This window comes from Melanotaenia boesemani, chromosome 8 (assembly GCF_017639745.1).
Source record: "Melanotaenia boesemani isolate fMelBoe1 chromosome 8, fMelBoe1.pri, whole genome shotgun sequence".
Classification (NCBI taxonomy): Eukaryota; Metazoa; Chordata; class Actinopteri; order Atheriniformes; family Melanotaeniidae; genus Melanotaenia; species Melanotaenia boesemani.
The window spans coordinates 11,704,508-11,722,051 of NC_055689.1; the positions used below are offsets into that span (position 1 = coordinate 11,704,508).

At 39.4% G+C, this 17,544-nt stretch overlaps 1 protein-coding gene across 8 annotated transcripts in view; it reads left to right on the plus strand.

Moving 5' to 3' along the window:
* The first annotated feature begins 3,996 nt into the window (after positions 1-3,996).
* The window catches only part of ctnnd2b (catenin (cadherin-associated protein), delta 2b), a 170,677-nt gene continuing 157,129 nt past the window's right edge, over positions 3,997-17,544 (plus strand). For all 8 annotated transcript variants that reach the window (XM_041993031.1, XM_041993033.1, XM_041993035.1 and 5 more), the window contains exon 1: positions 3,997-4,274. The gene's annotated coding sequence lies outside the window, so the exon portion shown is untranslated. The remainder of the gene's footprint in view (positions 4,275-17,544) is intronic.

Consider the following 17,544-nt stretch of genomic DNA (forward strand, 5'->3'; position numbering starts at 1 on the left):
GGGAATATTAAAGTATTCTGAGCTGATTCTGTCCTTTTTGCTGTGAGGCGAAGGTGCTATCCACCACCCCACCACAGCCCCAGTGTGAGACAGTTCATTAAAACCCATACTTGTGAACCATACTTGTGGTGGCACAGCTGGAAAAACTGTTACTAAAGTTATAAACAATTATCGTCTGAGGGAGTCAAGAATCAGAATTTAACTGATGACTGTTGGGATAGTTTTCCTTGGATCAAAAGCTGTGGACACAAGTTGACATTGCTATTTATAGTTATATCTCTAGCATAGCTACAAAAGGGAAAATAGACTCCTACAGTGACTGTCACATGTTGCCATTGTTTTCCACCAACTCCACTTGTCTGGTGTGTATAGATTAACCAGATCTAAACAGTCTATGAGTCAAAGTTTCAGGAATGTATATTTTCATTAAAAAGAATAGATTTGACATTTTAAGTTATATCAGAATCAAAATCCAATCGCAAACTAAAACCTGGTTCACCACCTTCTACTGCCTTCAATTCAAAACACAAGGTTTCATATGGACATTTAATTGTGTGTGTGTGTGTTTGTTCATGCAGCATCATACACTGCACACAAACACATAGCTTTCCTGACACCTGAGAGGAGCTTCTTTGCACAAATGAGTTTCCCTGCTGATGGACAATGAGCAGCTCCACTGGAGCAGACAAATGCCTTGCTTAAGGGGACTGCAATTTTTAGATTAGGTCAGATGAAACTTTAATGTTACCCGTGGAGATTTCAGGGCATTAGAGCAGCAGAGAAAGGGCTATAAATAAGAATAACTGAAACAAAATATACTGCAGGAAACAGTGCAAGGAGAGCCAACTGGGGATGATAGCAGGGATAACATACCATTATGGGCATTTTTACAGCAATGAATGCTTTTGCAAAACAGATGCACATGCTTATATTTTGTGATATTTTATGATTTGGCTTAAATTAAAATATCTGCTTCTCTAAGCATCATGGTTTGACATTTTGGCTATGACATGTGATTAATCTGAACATCCAAAGTCATTTCTTGTTCAATGAAGCAAACAGTGCATATGAGAACAGTGTGTGCAAGATTTACTTTGCTACTTAAGCCATTTACTGTGGCATTTGGAAAAAGCTTCCAGCTGAGTGAACAAAGAAATGTTAGACAAAGGGGGACAGAGAGAATAGAGCGACAACAAGAGATGGAGATGAATATAGATGGAGCCAGAGATAGAAAAGAGTGAGATGATTTATCCTCTGACTTGTTCAGTTCAACTAGGTTACAAACTTTTTTCAGTGTGCTTTGGTGCTCCATCTCCCTCTCGTAGAGCATTTGTTCTTGTTTGGCACATGTTTCTGTTTCTGTTGTGTTCTTTCCAGCCTGCAAAACAAAGGAGTTGGATTTTGTCTGCACTGGTTGGAATGCACAATAGGTTATTGTTTAGATATGATAAGGGTGCATCCGTCAGGTATGTTACCATGTGAAATGTTGCTTGTTAGAGTCTGCTGCTATCACTAAAGCAGCCACTTTAGTTTGAGGACTGCATTGCTTTTTGCTAGTAAAAGGTGGGACTAGTTGCATGTTGTGGACAGGCAGCAATATTTAATCTAGGCGTTATGTCTTAGAAGATTCCTGAAAAAAAAATCATCTATCTGCCCATTCCCAAATTGTTTATACTCAATTTGCCAACTTTTTCAGCCAAAAAATTAAAACAATCAGACAAAATAATAATTCCACACAGTCAAACAAGAAAACTAGTCTGTGTCTAAAACCCGGAAATAATTCTGATGTCATGTCGCAATTTAAATTGGTAAATTTAAAAATCCTACAAGAAACAGTTTGGCATTTGAAATCAACAACATGCACTCTGGACATGATACCATCTGACTTTTTAAAAACAGTTTTTACCTCAGTAGAAAGTGATCTCCTACTGATAGTTAACAGCTTACTGGCATCAGGCATTTTTCCCAAGTCACTAGAGATAGCTGCTATTAAGTCACTCCTAAAGAAAAGGACTCTAGATGCCTCTATAATGAACAACTATAGACCTGTCTCTAACCTCTCTTTTATTTCCAAGATTATTGAAAAAGTTGTATTTCACCAGCTTCATGACTTTTTAAATGAAAGTGGAAATCTTGATAAATTTCAGTCTGGCTTCCGACCTCATCACAGCCCTGAAACAGCTCTGGTCAAAGTGTTAAATGACATTAGGTTGAATACTGATTCTGGTCAAGTATCAGTCCTGGTTCTGTTGGATCTCAGTGCTGTGTTTGATACTGTAGATCACAGAATCATGTTGCACAGGCAGGAAAACTGGGTTGAATTTTCTGGAGCAGTCCTTAACTGGTTCAGGTCCTATTTAGAAGGCCGGAGTTATTTTGTTACGATCGGCAGCTATGAATCCTAGAGAAGTGGCCATGACTTGTGGAGTCCCCCAGGGGTCAGTCCTTGGACCTCTTCTGTTAACTTGTATATGCTTCCTTTGGGTAAAATATTACAGAACTATAGCATTAATTATCAAAGTTATGCAGATGATACACAACTTTATGTGTCTCTGTCACCAGATGACTGCAGTCCAATAGACTTAATGTGTCAGTGTCTGGAGCAAATAAACACCTGGATGAGGGAGAATTTCCTACAATTAAATGAAGACAAAACTGAGATTATTCTGTTTGGTAGCAAAGAGAAGAGGGACAGCATTGGCAAACACCTGGAGACTCAGGCTCTTAAAATCACCAACCAAGTTTGTAACCTGGGAGTGCTGATAGACTCAGATCTGACTTTCAGCAGCCACATCAAAGCTGTCACTAAGAAGCTTTTTACCAGCTCAGAAACATCAACAGACTTAAAAGTCTAGTCTCCCAGAAAGACCAAGATAACCTCATCCATGCATTCATCTCCAGTAGGCTGGATTACTGTGATGGTCTTTTAACAGGACTTCCTAAAAAGAGCATTAAACTGAAGCTACATAACTCAGTCGCACACATTTTGTAACTAATCTACAAATTCTTGTCTTTCTATTAACAAACAAAACAAAGTCACACTGAAGCACTCTAAACTAAACAAACTGCTAGTATAGTGGTACTTTATTTATTATGTTCAGATATTGTTGTTACTGTACAATAGCATCTATCTTAGCTAGCATTAGCTCACTGTCAATGTGAAAATGAAAAGTTAACACATGCTCCCTTAATGTTCAGTAACTCAGACATACCTCTACTTTGAGCTTGTTTTTCCTCCTTCCTATGTTTTCTGTAAGCAGCACCTGACGAAAGAACAGAAGTCTGAAACTAGCAGATCTACACCATTTTAGTTCACATCCCTTTATATGCATTGGTGGGCGTGGCTTTCTATGCCTGCAAGGCGACAACCTGTCTGTTTGCATCTGGAGGGAGGGGCTATGGGGTTTTAAAAAATTCTCTGACGTAGAGACGGCTCTACATCGTGAAAAACATAACTTAGTTTTACCCTGAAGAGGGCATTATAAGCCATTTTTTAACCCACAAAATCCCGTTCATTAAATAAATAAATATATAAATTCACATTTTATCAACGGTATAGGTGGTTTTCATAACAATTATGTAATACTGTATTGTTTCCAGCTAAAAAAAAACACATTTCTGAGTGCAGTACCCCTTTAAAATGGCATTTATTTTGTTATTGCCATGACAAGATTGTGAGTTATGTTTAGCGACTCACCTTTATGCATGCAGAAGCTTTAATGGCCATTTTACACATCTACCTAACTGTGACTAATGGTTTTTTTTCAGTTAAATGTTGCCCGGAGGCAACGGCAACAAAATATCATCTATTTTGCAGGCTTCCCTCATCCAGCTGTTGCCTGTTTAGGGCACTAATCACCCCCCATACCGTAGTTCCTTTCATCACCGGTGGGTGTCGCTGCTGACACTGGTACCCAAGCCGTCTGTCAGTCTGTCTGGCAGGGATAAGGGGAATGTTTTATTGTGAACTAGGAGAGAGAGAGAGGGGGAGTGAAAGCACCTCTGCCGCTCTCCTTGCCTCCTCTCCTGTGCGCAGTGCTCCGGCCCGGCCGCTCCTTCCTTCTTTCCTCGTTTCCTCCCCACAGCTGGCTCTCCTCTCTCTTGGATGCTGGCTTTCCTTTCCTCACACAACCGAGTAGGAGCAAATACTTCAGCGGGTGGAATGACTGACTACCAGTTTTGCATGGTCTAAATTTCGGGAAATTCGCACGTCGGAAAGGAGGAGAGTCAAGAGGGAAGAAGGCTCTCCATCCCCCGGGGGAATCTATTTTACAGTAAGCAGGCGCAATGTCATTCCAGTTTCCTCAGTTCGCTCGCCTCACACCTCCCGTCTGTGCAATTGTCTGACATAAAAATTGCTAGAACATGACAGCCTGCTGGGAATATGGCCGGATGTTGTATTTTGGTTTAAGTATGAGCCAGATGTTTTTACTGCTTTGTCTAATGTTAGTTTAAACCGAGGTGTGATGGAGATTGTGTTATTTATTTATTTTTTATCATGATGCGAAGGGCTGTGGTGCGCTTGCATTGATCATAGACTGAGAATGGAATCCCCCCCTTCTGCCTCCCCATTTCATCTCAGCTCGCCGTACATCCATCCTCCCATCCATCCATCCAGGCCGGGATGTGTGGGGGTCGGAGGAGCTGGAGGAAGGGAGCAATGAAGGGGGTTTGCTGCTGCGAAATCGGTATTACTTTGTGATTGACCTAAATATGAGCGATATTCGTAAGATTAGCACGCGTGACAGCGGCGCATCGCGCGCTGGCTGCATGTCTTTGTGCTGTCTTTGCAGAGCCACGCTGGACGTTCTCTAATGTGGTTTCCCTCGGCCATCAGGGAGGCATGTGCACGGATGACGAGCACCTTGTTGCCTGTGTGCTCCCGTTCTGGCCTGCCTGCACCATGCTGATCACTACACAACCCCCCCCCCCCAAAAAAAAAATGCACACACATACATACACACACATCCCCACCCCTTGCACACAGTGTGTTTAGTCTCTTCTTCTCCGTGGAGTAATTCATCTCCTTCATCACGTTGCCAAGATTACTGCGTTTCAACAGAGATCGTCCTAATGTTTGCCTCTACTATGTGTGAATTTCGGCTCTGTGACCTGGCAGAACGGGGGTGGGGGCTCTTACTGCTTGCAGAGTAAACTACCGTGGCCTTAAAGTCTGATTTCAGCCACAGTGGATAATTCTCTCTTCAAGTGTTTTTTTTTTTCTTTTCTTTCTAATGGGCTACTTTTGATCACAGGTCCTGATAATAAGTTCAGTTTGATGGACCTTAATCAGCACAGCAGATTATGTGAGAGTGAAATTCTCCCTAGTTAATTCACATACAGTTAGTTAAGTTTGAGAAGAAATCTATGGGCAAACATCACAGGTGCTGCAGCTTGAACAAGACTTACTTCATTTGTGACATTGTCTTTCCAGTTTGTGAACTATGCATCTTTGGTAAAGGTCAGTGGGAGGATCTCACAGCTTCAAGTTGGTGCTAGAACCAGTCAAAACCTAACAAACATGCCAGATTGTTTCAATATGTCAGATTTGTCTTTATATTTAAGTGCTACAGTTTCAGCCTGCCTAATTAAGTGTTACTTGGTACTGCAATAGCTTAGTGGAGATGAGAAGTAACTAGCAGTCAAATGAGGTTTTAGATTTGCCATTACTTCGATGATGGTTATGCATCTGCTGTGTCACTTGGGTGGGATGGTAGCAGGGGAGTTAGTTCACATTGTAGAGAAAGTATGTGGCTTTGACCCACAGTTGGACCATAAAACTCTCCTAACAATGACTGGTTAGGGTTAGCGTGTTTAGGGTTTAGTAAGCTCATGGCATGATAAAAAAGAATTTATGGTACAGCCAACAGTCTCTAAGCTTAGCTTTGCATGACTAAAACAGGTGAAACAAACTTGTGGTTTAGAAAATACCTAAATGTAACCCAGCTTGCATTCATGCACATCTAAAAGTAAAGTTTTATCACAACATTTAAACTTCTGGATTAAAGTGCAAAATAGCAATTTGTGGTATTTTATGAGATGGTGGCCTATTGGGTATCAAGCCCCATGACTTTATTGAGTCTATTTGTTCCCTGTGTGACTTCAGCGTGATGAAAGCATTGTATTGAAGTGACTTCAGTGTGATGAAAGCATTGTATTGAAGTGACTTCAGCGTGATGAAAGCATTGTATTGAACAGACAGATATGGGAGTGGCATCAATGATCCCCTCAGGAGATTAAAATGTCCTCTGTATCACAATAACAAGTTGGATTTAGCTTTTAAAATAAATGTCAATGTCAAGCAGCCCTGTAGCCAGTGGTTCACTGATGCTACAGATCTTTGTATGCAAGATAAAGACAACACATCTTGCTGATTTCAGTGGCCTGGAAATAATAACAGATTGAGCACATAATATTTATCTTGTGACTGCATGAGATCCCACCAGGTCTGGGAAACAGACTTACAAGTAACTGACCCCATGATGTAACATTATACAATATCAGCATATTGCAACTCTAACCATGATGACTGTTTCACCTTCTTGTATCCAGTTTTCATTCAATGTGACAAAGCACACACACACACACATATAAACACACACAAACAGTTTGTGTTTACCGACTGCTACAAGCCAGAGCTGCAGCATCTCAAAGCTGGGCTCTGAACACTTCACACACAGGTAAAATTACTACCAGCCAATGTTCTCGTCACACAACATTTAACTGATCAAAGAGCTTCTTTTTCCGGTAACACGCTGAGCAGCATTACAGGAAGCCAGAAGTCTTCAGAGTGCATTCAGCTGCTACTCTGGGGTTTAGTACCCCATCACCCCACCACTATCTCCCGTCTCTCCACCTCCCTCTTTCTATTCCTCCGCCTAATTGCCAAAGATTCATGATAGATGGTGAAATGACCCTTATAGCTATGTCCCTAGAGGAAAGTCTGAAAAGTGATGCACACTGCCATGGTTCAGAGACGTGTTCAGAGCATGCTATCATCCTTTTCCAAAGTCGCCCTGGCTGCTTCAGCCTCAACAAGCATAATTAAGTTTTTATATTCAGAAGATGATACATGTGATGTGGACAAACTTCTAATAACCTCTCACTGAATATACAAGTGCCAAGCTTCCTGCGCAAGACCCAGAATGAAAATCAAATTTTCCAGTGATCTCAAGCTCAAGTGGAATGCATATATCGTAACTGGCATGCTATAAATTCAGATTGCAGGACTGGAATTAAAGGGAATGGATGAAATAATGCAATGCTTTAGTGACTGTTCCTAGATTTCTGCAGCTTCCATCGTCAGTAGGGATGACGAAGGTGACCAAAACAGCAACAAATAAGAAAACTCCATCCCTCATAACCACAGTACCTCAAAGGCAGGGCATTTTCATGTGATCACCAGCAGCTTAATGTGTAAATATTTAAAATGTTTTAAGCAGTTAGATTATACATAATTTGGCATCTGAAATGCTGTTGAGTCAATCACTGATTCAGTGAGAACAAAGGTAACAACTGAGGACAAGACTTTCCACAAGTGGAAATAAAACCATTGGGAATATTACACGTATCATATATACAGCATATAGGTGGTTGGCAAATAATTAATTAGTCCAGTGGCCCACTTTTGTGGCTGCATTACAGTATCATGCTTTTAGTGGTTATTTTATTTAGTCTTTGCCCTGTATATTCTATTAAAAGCATAGCTGCATGGGAATTATCAATATTGATGGTTTTGTCAATAGTATAGACAAGAACACCACAGGATTAATTTTCAACTGGACTGTTCACACATCAGAAATGTGTTCTCCTCCTTTTCTTATTATTGCAAATAATAACAGTTTCTGAACAACTACGGTCCAGTCTGATCTAAAATGTGACAATGAGGGACAACTGAGATACATTTAGTAGTAAAACCATTCATGATGCGAACCAGCCAACTATTGCCCTAACCTGATAATCTCTGTTGATAACCTTGTTTGGAAAGAGAGAAACATGGGTGGAGATTGAGACTCCGTGTTGCCAGGTCATTGTATTCCAATCATTGCAGCATCTGATTCATATCGCAGCGGTGTCGTACCCCCCCAACCCCCCACCTGCCTGCATCAGTGAATACATGGTGAGATGGTTGCCTGGTCAACAGCCTCCTCCTTTCATCTACTGTTGATGAAAAAAGTAGGAGGTGAAAAAAAGAAGCTGGACAAGGGGAGGACTACATATTTAGTAAAAGCTCATTGATTTTGATGCCATGCACGAGTTTTGAGTCAGGTTACTGAGCATTTTAACCAAGCTGTTGCTTTGCAAAAACCCGGATAATCAGACATACAAAGGCTAATCAACATAACTGCATGCAATACTTTACTGTTAACCCTGCTCACACACTGATTAAAAAAATTATTGAGACTACATTTTCCAGTGAGGAGGACATGGTGTGCATGACTAAACTGTATGCATAAACCAGGTGGAGATATGGAGCATTGGCCAAGGAAGGATGCATTAAATTTTTGTGTCGTTCTGAATAACTTTGTTTAAATTTGGACAGGAACAACTGCTCTCTCTGAGTGGCCTTATAGTTTATTCATGAAATGAGTATTTCCCTTTCTTGTTTTGCAAGCACATGGCAGTTTCTTCCACTATCTTAAAAGGAACATGATGCTGAAAAGGATTTAGGTGAATGTTAATTCCAGATATGTTTCTGGATGCAAACAGCAAACCTCTGCGCCGAACTCTGACTTCAACCCATAGAGTCTCTGCCTCACTTTATTAAGATTACAACAATTCAGATACTGAAGAGCTAAATTGTGAGTGTGTAAATAGAGCCACTGATGGAAACACCATCAGTGAGTGACTGTAGCACTGGCCAGACATGAAGCTCAGGTGACTTAATGTCCAGAACTGTCTCTGTGCAGCTTCCACTCGTGAGTCAAGCTGGTCCACTAATGGATGCTGGTGAATAACAGCAGCACTTTGCTTTTCTGTCTCAGGCTCTGAGTGGTTTTCCTCCCCTCTGCCTCAAAAACAGAGAAGAGCAGATCTGTGTATATGGATGGGGTAATGGCTGTTTGCCGGACACATAGTCTTGTCACTTGAGTTTTCTTCTTTTCACTTTGTGGTTGAGTGTGCACTTTCAAAATGGAAATGTCACTTTGCTAAATTACTTTGCACCTTGCTGTGACTCCCATCTAGCTGTGGATAAAACAGACAAAAAAGCACCTATATCTGTGCCGTTGCACTGTGTTAAAAGATTACATTCAGTTCAGCTTTAAACCACACTGAAAACGCTTATCCTGCTCAGCCTGAAAGCCACCAAACTACTTTTTAATCACTACAGCACGTGAGCAAATGAATGAGTAATAACTAAATGAGAGGCGTGTTTCATGTCTGTGTTAAGCCAAGTAGAAGTCAGGTCTGTCATCGTAGTTTCAGTGAGCCCACCATCCTCTTGGTGTCTGGCAAAGCTCAGACCCTGTGTGTCCCTCCGCACCCTGGAAGGCAATAACACTCCTCTTAATCCATCTCTCACAGCATTGCTCACCCAATATATCCCCCGTGGGATGGAGCATTGCCAAGTTGCAGATGCCAAATTGTGGTTGCTGTGGCAACATTGACTTGGGTTCGTCGTGATGTCAGCCAGGTGTGATCCGCCAGTTTGAGCCCTAACAAGGCCGACCCTTGTTGGAGATAATGAGCCAGACTCTGCTGTCATGGCGATGACTCTTTTTGTGGATGAGGGGAGGTCAGCGAGGTGCGACTCCCAATTAGCTCGGAGTGTGTCAGAGAGATGGTGAGTGTGTGGGTGGGAGTGGAAAGAGTGTTCCCCCCTTAGGTTTACTGTGGGGTGAATGTTCTTCTCTGTAACATAACTGAAAAAAACTTCAGTGGTTTGTATCGTATCATAAAATAACTGAGTGGCCATTATGACAGATATTTAAATAATGAGCCATGACAAAGGTTGGCCATTAAATGTTTTTTTTTTTTTTGTTTTTTTTTTTTTTGTTTTTTTTTGTTTTGTTTTTTTTGTTTGAGGTAAACAAAAGACAAATTTCTCAATTTTGTTAGAGTAAGAAATGTTGCTATCAATGCAGCTTCTCATTCTGATAGGCCAGAAAATTGAAGGAAAGCTGGGTTAAATTTACCTTCTAATATATGGTTTATCAGTATAACAAGACATTGTTTAAGCTGCACTGTGATTGTTTTTTTTTTTATCTAACCAAGGAGTTTAGAACCAGAGAAAACAATTAAACTAAACCAAAAAAATAATGGCAACAAACTGAATAAATGTTGCAGAAAAGAGGAAACTAGGTGTGTTGGCTAAATTTGATCTGTTTTAGCAATAAATTCTCCTGCTGAATCGCGTATATTATTTAATATGTTTGCATTTTATTACGACTTTTATACTTACTTTAAGTTCAGAGACAGTTATTAGTAAAGGGAGTTCATGTTTGTACAGAATGGGGTATGGGTGGGCAGGGCGAGTGTGCTGCATGAAGCTTGGTTTGTATGTGGGTGAGTTTGTGTGCAATTGTGTGTGAACAATTATGGGGTGTGCCTTTTTACTTTTTGTTATAACCCCCCCCCCCCCCCCCCCCCCCCAGATCCCCATGTGACTGTTTCCCATATATCTAAGATATAGCAGATGAAAGTTGAATGCAATTCCTTTAAAGTAATGAAGAGGGACTTTTCTTCTTGTGGATGTCCACTATCATTCTTTTCTTTCCTTGAGGTTTATTTCCTGTTAAACAATACTTCTTCAAACAGATTACAACTTCAAGCAATGTGTTCTATACCTCCATTGTTTGGGGACATTATCCGGTCTAGTTTATTCGTTTCCAACCAGCAGATGAAAATGTGTCTGATTCACATTTTTTTTTTCTACAGCTTTTCCAAAAATCCTTTCGTATTTGTGTTTCTAGTGAATAGAAACCTGTAAACTGTGCAGTAGTAGAATAAGCACAAGAAAATGATCTTAAGTGTGTTAATGAATTAAGCAGCAAACATTTTGTTCATCTTTAACCAAACTTAGCTGTCAGGCGCTGCGGTGTCGAGCATCCAAGTAAACGCTTTGTTGTTCTGGGGCTTAAAAACCTTTCATGCTTATTTAATGTTCTTTATTCATCTCTTCATTATTCCAGTGGACTGCACAGTTGAACGCAGGCAGTGTCTGAGCATTGTAGACAACATTTACCAGCTCACTCTATTGTCCTGACAAGGGAAATGGTTCTTGTAATATGCATGCTTTGCAGTGCTCTTGTTTCTTTACATGTGTGTGTTTTGGACTTGGTGGGCGTTGGAGGACTGTCAGCTGCAGCTTGACAGCCACGCTTTGTTCTCACTCCTAAAATGTAAGTGGGCCTTGCATAATTACAAATGAGCTTCTTATCCATAATGCTGTTTGGAGAAAGCCATTATGTCCTGTGGAGCTTTTGGAGATATGAAGTTAAAAAAAAAAAAGAAAAAAAAATTACACATTGTGGTCAAACTCCCATTATCACTTATCACCTCGATGAGAACAGTGTCCCCTGCTTTCTGGCACTTCATTGCCTTTGTTTTCTTTTAAAAAAGGTAGAGGATAAATTCATACAGAGTTTCACATAGAAGTAATTTTCATTTGGGTGAGAAGTAGGAGGTTTAAAAGGGGACATATATATTTTTTTCTTAACTTTAATGTAAATTTTGCTTTGAGTGGCTTTATAAAACAACTCATCAGCGTTTCGCATGACCTCTTAAATAAAGATATCACACTGTTAACATCTGTTTTAACTTTTCCATCTGTCTCTTTCTTGTCTTTGTCCATAACTGCTTCACCCTCCGTGCATCCATTGTTTGGTTTCATCTTTTTGCTGATGCTGTGGTTTGTGCTGGGTCTGTCGCAGACCGCGTGGTGTCATTGTATTCTTTGATCCAAGCTGTGTCCTTGATTATTTTCTGACCAATAACACTTTGAAAATGCTCCTAAAAATTTTGTTTAAGTAGCCAATAAGTGTGACTAAAGAAAAGCACAACTCATTAAATCAAACCCAGGACAGATTAGGAAGCAAAAAAAAAAAGCATTTAAAAAAAGTGGAAGTGTTATCTGTTTTCTTTCTCAGGAAATATTTCTATCCTAAGCATATTTTAAACTTTAAATGCATTTTGGTGCCCAAAGCTCTTTTTAAAATCTAACTCTTTTGCAGGCTTGCAGGTTTTCTGTGAGTGTGTTTGTGTGTGTGTGTGTGTGTGTGTGTACGCGTGCAGTGGAGGAAGTGGCGCCTGGCCAGTGTGGACCAGCTTTGTTTGGCTTTAATGCCTCCTCATTCACTGCACTCACATCCAGCCAGCGCCCTGACAGCCACTAATCTCCTCTTTATCTTAAAGGTTTGCTCAGCACTTTGCCGTCCCATTCAGGCGGCAGCCAACCAAAGATTTTGCGTGGTGCTCCTAGTTGACTGTTGTCTTTGTGTTCATTAGTTATCAGCTTACTTTGAATATCCATATGGGACAATTTTGGCCAAGTCCAGAATGAAATATCTCAATAACTATTGAATGATTGGTGGAGTCTTCTCCCTACAGGCTTAATACTAATGCTATTGTGACTCTTATCCCCTTGTGCTTCTATAAGCTTGATGTTCCAGCTTCTTGTAAAATTAGTTGCTGAATTTGTGGTACTTTTTATAGTATACAAAGAATAAACTACTACAAAAGATACTGATTATGACTATGAGGCAAACTCAAACGATTTTACAGTCTAGATGTTGGAAAATACTATTGCACAAGAAGAAAATATGTTATAAAAAGTCATTCGTGGGACCAGATACAGATGAAGAAAATCAGTAGCCCCAAAGTCATGTTAATTTGGCCTAGGAAAGAAAAATGAAGGTGTGGAGAAGTTCAGACTTGATTGAACAAACAGATGTGGACAGTGTGACATCATCCAATGGTTAGTGAAGCCTAAAGTTCACCAGAAGTCACAAGTATTTGCTGGATGACTAAAACTGATGGATATTATTTACTCCTTCTGGGCAGTGGCTTATTAATGACAACACAGAACTGACCCAATGCATATCATGTTTTATTGTCTATTTTCTCCTAAAGAGGACCATAATTCACAAAATGCACATTATGTGCTGTTATGTGAAATGTGAAAGTGGTGATTAAAGCCATAAACGTATTGGCAACATATCAAATGCGGTCATAAAGCGAGTGAGAAATACTTTATAATCGCTTTCTAATACAATTATAAACAAATGGATGTCTTACAGCTGTACACATGAATCTGGTTTGTGTATTCCACCATTACTGCAATGTAATGACTGCCTGCCAACAGTGACAGCAGCATGGGTATTTGGATTGAATACATAAGGAGGGCCCCTAGTCGCTGGTGACGATAAACTAAACTCACATTTTTCTGGCAAAGGCTGTCGATATTATTTGATGTAGCTCCACTCCTACTAATGTTGAGCTACACATGTTGTTTTTGATGTCAATATGTTGACGAGTTCATTTATTTTTTTCTGCAATGGAGCACAGCCAATGGAGTAAACCTGCTGCATCATGTTAAGCTTGACTGCTGCAGAGAAGTCACTGTTAAATTATTATAGACTATCGACTAATAGTTAGTGTGTTGTTACTGAGAACAGACCTTTTCAGTTAATATTCTTCACCTACTTTAGTCAGTCATCTCGGTCCTCTTGACAGTCATAGATGATTAATTTAATCTGCTAGTGCTAAGATAGCAGTACAGTATTGTGATTTTCAAGATGCTGTAGCTTAAATTTACTTAGTTTATCAGGGTTATGCTCAAATTTATGTATACGAACATCCCCTGCTGTATACTGTTAGTTTATGAAAAAGATAGCGATAAAACAACAAACCTCAAAGTGCAAGCAAGGTCCAATACTACACAATGTTTTATCCATTTTGAATTCATGAAGGTTTTATATAAAACCAGTAATTTGGTAATAATAGTTTAATTTGTACCTCAATATAAAGGCAAAGGCACATGAAGATATAAATGAGTAATGTAGAGTCAAACCCAGTTTAATTTAAGTAAAGAAATGTTTACATTTATACTTACTCCTACTTTAAAAAAAGCTCATTGTGAGTGTGTGATTGACTTCAGTTCTAATGATGTATTACAATATTTTGTTATTAATATTTTGTAACGAGATGATTAATATCAAGTCTTCTGTATAAAGTATGTTTAGTTGGCAGACTGAATGTTTTACTCACATGTGCTAATATGCTATGCTAACAGACAGAACTGAGGTGCTGAAACTAGCCTGCGTGCTAAATATAATCATGCTGGGATGTTAGTGTTCATGGTAACATTTAGCTTTTTTCTAATCTTACATAAACCAAAAAAACAGCTGCAGCTGTAAACTAGACAAAAATGAGTCCTTTGTAACAAAGCAGTGACAAACTAGCCAATAGCTGATGACAGAAAACTTGTGAAAGGGAAACTTGTGAAAAATAAAAGTTTTTCTTTAAGATAAGAATAACTATACTATTTAAATGAGCTGCAAATAAATGCAGTGCTGTGAAAGGTGCCAGCAGACTGAGATGACATCAATCTTTTACGTTTTGTGCAAGCTACACTGCAACACGGACCTAGGTTCACATCATGTCTTATAAATGTAGACAGTACAGTAGTAATACCCTGTGAGTCACAATCTGACATGCAGCTGACAGCCCTGCAGTTATTTTTCATGCTATGTGCCCCTTTGTACAGACATGGTAGGTGCTCGGGGACATCATACTGCTGATACAGCTCTAATAGATATTTTTTTGCTGTTGTATTTGTGTATTACCCCAATGTACCGATTTTTATTTTTCTCAAAAGAGTGGCAGCTTCATCTGTGCGTTCTTGCTTAATTCTTTTTATTTGGTTTGTAGACACAGGTTTCACAGTGTGCTGTGAGAGGGGCTGTTTGGCATCAGCTATCTTTTGTCTGGTATAGCCCTAAATCGAACAGGGTAGACAAAGCTGAAGATAACAAAGGGTGATGGGAGTTCTGCAGGAAGAGAAAGGAAGAAAATAACAGTCATTAAGACACTTGAGTTTGTCCTGTAGAGGTGTGACCAGTAACCTTAATGGCAGTCTTTTTTGCTACCAGAAAAATAAAGATAAGCTTATGACTTTTCAGATAATAGGACTTTTTCTGCATGAAGTTAGTATCAGTTAAAAGTAAAAAAAAAGTCATAGTTGAGATTATTTTTATACCAGGATAGAGAAGATTTTGCTTTTCCTTTCCCCTTCATAAATTGCTTCTGTACGTGGGAAACATTAACAGAGGTAATTAGCTGGAAAGGTCTTGTTATGAGATGTTTAGATGTGCAAATAATGAGGATGTTGTTTCCAGTCGGTGCCTGTGCTGTCTCCAGCTCACAAGGCCACGCCCATGCTGTTAGTGCACAGCTCTAGATTTGGGATTCGCTGAAAACAGTGTTTCCATTGATCAGCCTGACTGAGGATATACATACACGCATAGATAAAATCAATCGAAGCTCCACCTTAACCCGTGTTTAGTTTGTAAGCATATAAAAGCTAAAACATGCACACTTGACATGATTTTAACCAACCCAATATAAATATAAACTTGGGTAGACTCATCCAGATGTATACATTGCCTTATACATCTGGAAACTCGTTAGAATGAAGATGGAGAGTGCTGAAACATTATTTTTTTCACTAGTTCATCTGAGACATAGCAGCGATTGAGGTATTTTGAACAGCTTTGATGTCAGAAAGAAAACAGGATATGTACACTTGGGAAAAAGATGGAAATAAATTCATTGTTTTTTTTTTTTATAACTGGTGTGAATAAGCTTTCAAACTCTCCCAAACTTTTCAGTCCTATATTGTTTCTTATCAGCTATGAGGGAGTTTTTCAGGAGTTTTTTCACCAAAACCAACCAGGCAAAAAAAAAATGGGGGGTGGGGGGGGGGGGTCATGGTTAGTAGATGCTTTGTGAAAATTTCCCACTGGTACACAGAATGAGTTTCTGAATATGACCTTTTAAGTTTGACTAATAAGGATTTGTCAGGTTGAACTGAGCGTCTCCCTGATGACTAAACACTGTCTGACTAAGAGGTGAAGAGAGTTTGCAGTTTATTGGCTAAGGGGTCAAATCCCTCAGAGATTTTCACTCAGCTGATATACTGCACTCTATGTGCTTCAATACGTGATTTAGAACTGGGATTTTCCTTATTTGCACTACTCTCAGCTGCTGTAGTACAAACAATGTGCCCTTTACTTATCTTAGCCCTCAGGCTAAATTAATGGATGCCATTGATTTGTCACAGTGATATAACACCGTGTCCCCGGTTAACTGTCTTTCCAGCTTAATTAATGTGAGTCATTGATCAGACCATGATAAGCTATATGCATGCATCTATATTAAACTGTAGGCCAGCATATAGTGGCTCAGTTAGTGACTATGTTAGCTCTGATTTGCAATAGTGTGGTTCTTAGATAGAGTTTTTTAAAACTATGAACCATCCAGATGGAGCAAGAACTTAGAGCGTGTTGTGTTTGATCAGTTGTGTCAGTTTTTTACATCTCAATTTGTAGATCTTGAAATGTTTATCTTTCTCAAAAGTACCTATTAAAAAAAACAACAAAATAAATCTGAACTGCACAAAAGGGTTCTAACAAAACACTGTCCTCCCATTAAAACTAATGCCATAGGTCGTTTGTGCAAGCAATTTATTACTAGTCCCAGTAACAATTCATTGTGATGGCTTCCTCTAGTGGGCAGTAATCATAAGGTGAGAAAAGAAGAAAGTGTGATATGGTTATAGAGTCACCCTGGGAGAAGAACCCTGGTAGATGGATGGGGTCACAAGCAACTGGACTTCAACACTGGAATCTGCCATTTTTTATCCATTTTTATTGTTTCTTTATATCTTGGCTATCAAGCAACTTTATTCCCATAACCATGGCAACAAATGTCAGTGAAACATATCTGTTATCTGTATTTATGATGCTGGTGGGAGAGCAAACTCAAGAAATCTTGTGCTGGATTTTATATATCGTTAAAGGATAAATTACCCATAAGCACATTTAGTTTGACGCTTACAACAACGTCACTGGAACAGCTGGAAAAATGTTACACAACTAATTCTAATACAAGAACAAAATCTAGAGCTCTTTTGTTTTTGTTTGTTGACATATTATTTGATATAGCGTGTCTCTGATATTATCATGTCTGCCCTCTTGAGCTCTGTCCAATCTGTTGCCAGATTTGACTCATAAAACTGCCTCATCACAAGAAAAAGTACACAGTGCTTTTGTTTTCAGTGTTGAGGAGAGCTTAAGAAATAATGTGTTCTCAGACAAGTATTTGGGCTAGAATATTTTTATGGGTGTTTTTGTGTGTCAGACATTGTAGATAATGATGTACTTGGAAAGAGTCATTTGAATGACATCCAATCAGATTTGACTCAGAATTTTAGACCCAAACTGCAGAAATCAGCTGCAAATTGTTTTCTTAGCTAGCTCCATGAGCTACATGTCTAACCTCTAGGAAGCTTGCAATCAGCTGGGCAAAAGCCAGTATGTGCCT